The 2,305-nt window shown below is 36.8% G+C and overlaps 1 pseudogene; it reads left to right on the plus strand.

Moving 5' to 3' along the window:
• The first annotated feature begins 506 nt into the window (after positions 1-506).
• Positions 507-881, plus strand: LOC114224815 (large ribosomal subunit protein uL11 pseudogene; annotated as a pseudogene).
• The last annotated feature ends 1,424 nt before the right edge of the window (positions 882-2,305 follow it).

Here is a 2,305-nt window from a genome sequence, read left to right on the forward strand (position 1 = left end):
ATATGAAACAAAATTGATGGAATTAAAGAGAGAAATAGACAATTCCACAATCATCGGTGATTTTATCATCTCTCCCCAGCAATTGATAAAATGAGACAAAAAAAAAATCAACAAAAAACTGATTTTGAACAACAGTGTCAATCACTTTGGCTGAATTGTTATTTATATATACCTGAATGATGACAGAACACACATTTTTTTTTCAAGGGCACATAGTGTGTTTACCAGGATAGATCATAAGCTGGGTCATAAAGCAAGTCTTAAATTTAAAAAGATTGACATCATAGCTTTTTGGCTTTTGGCTGGGAGGAGGTGAGGGTGCAGCTGTCTTCGGTCCCCCCAAATCTGGGTTCATCTAACACCAGTCGCCTTCACCATGCCACCTAAGTTCAACCCCAACCAGATCAAAATCATATACCTGAGGTGCATTTGTAGGGAAGTGAGTGCCATTTCTACCCTGGCTCCCAACATCAGCCACCTAGGTCTATCTCCAAAAAAGATTGGTGATGACATTGGAAGGGTCTGAGGTTTACAGCGACACTGACCATTCAGATCAGAGAGCCCAGATTAAAGTCATACCTTCTGCCTCTGCCCCGATTAAAAAAGCCCTCAAGGAACCATCAAGAGACAGACGGAAGCAGAAAAACATTAAGCACAGTGGAAATGTCACTTTTGATGAGACTGTCAACATTGTCTGTCAGATGTGGTGCCGATCTTTAGCCGGAGAACTCTCTGGAAGCTTTAAAGACATTCTGAGGACTGCCCAGTCTGTGGGCTGCAATGTTGATGGGTGCTGCCCTCATGACCTCACAGATGACATCAAAGGTGGTGCAGTGGCATGCCCAGCTAGTTCAGAACGACAAAGGAGAATCTTTCAATAAAGCATCATCTAACAACCCCCCCAAAAAATCGACATCATAGAGAATATTTCTCTGATTATGATGGAATTAAATTAGAAATCAGTAAGATACTTAGGAAAACTCCATATATTTGGTAATTGGATACCACACTTCTAAATAATCCATCAATTAAAGAAGAAGTCATAGTGGAAATTAGAAGATATTTTGAATTAAATGATAATGAAAATATAACACATCAAAATTTGTGGGATGCTGCTAAAGCAGTGCTGATTATAGGACTGCAACAGGGAATATACAAGATGAACCTAGAACATCTTGTGCCAGAGAGTAAGGAAATGCTCAAAAATCAAAAGGATAGGGGCATGTTGAAGGGATACAGGAGCAACCTAAAAAAGCTCCATGACCAAAGTTGGGACAATCTGAGTTACAAAACCAATAATGCAGTATTGGATTATAGCCCAAAATATCAAATAAATATCCATGAATCTATATTGATATAAATCAATGACTGAATAAACAAAATGTGGGAGAAGAGACAAGTCTTCAGGACAGGAGAATTCCGGATAAATTATGTGAATGCTTCTTGAGTATGAGCTGTAGAGTAAAGTATGGAAAGGGATTGGGGGAGAGGAGGATGGGAAGTAACTTTACAGTGGAAAAATCTGACAAACACAACTCCAGACAACTGATCAAGATTAATACTGTCATTGATAAGCCATGCTGATACATACTCTTTATATGATATGATGAGAATGGCGCTTCACCTTCATGGTCTTTCTCCTCAAAACCCATAACACCAGTCTAACCTGAGAGAGACAAACTGAGAGACAGTCTACAAGATACCTTACTGGTATTCCTCAAACAGTCAAGGTCACCAATAACAAAGAATCTGAGAAACTGTCACAGTCAAGAGGGCACTAAAGAGACCTGGTGACTAAATATAATGGAATATCTGGATAGGATTCTGGAAAATGAAAAGGACATTAGGGAAAAACTTATGAAATCCAAAAAAAGTATTGATTCAGTTAATAGTAATATATTAATGTTGATATCTTAGTTGTGACATGTACCATAGCAATGTGAAATATCAGCAATAGGGGAAACAGGGTGAAGGGTATATGGAAACTCTGTACTATATTTGCCACTTTTCTGTAAATCTAAAAATATTCTAAAATTAAAAATTTATTAAAAAATTATGGGATGGACCTAGAGCAGTGCATAGAGGGAAATGTATTAGGTTTAATGCTTATATCAGAAAAAAAAATCCTAAAATCAATTACCTAAGTTTACCATTTAGATGTTAGAAAATGAGAAATTAAACCCAATGTAAATAGAAAGAAGGAAATAATAAAGACCAGAACTCAGTGAAATAGAAAATGAACAAACAATGAAGAAAATAAAAATTAAAAAGCTGGTTCTTTGAAATGGTCAGTAAAATTTGTAGG

The sequence above is a fragment of the Eumetopias jubatus genome, unplaced genomic scaffold (genome assembly GCF_037043125.1).
Source record: "Eumetopias jubatus isolate StellerSeaLion01/CBP00866 unplaced genomic scaffold, mEumJub1_p1.0 scaffold_2, whole genome shotgun sequence".
In the NCBI taxonomy this organism is placed as follows: domain Eukaryota; kingdom Metazoa; phylum Chordata; class Mammalia; order Carnivora; family Otariidae; genus Eumetopias; species Eumetopias jubatus.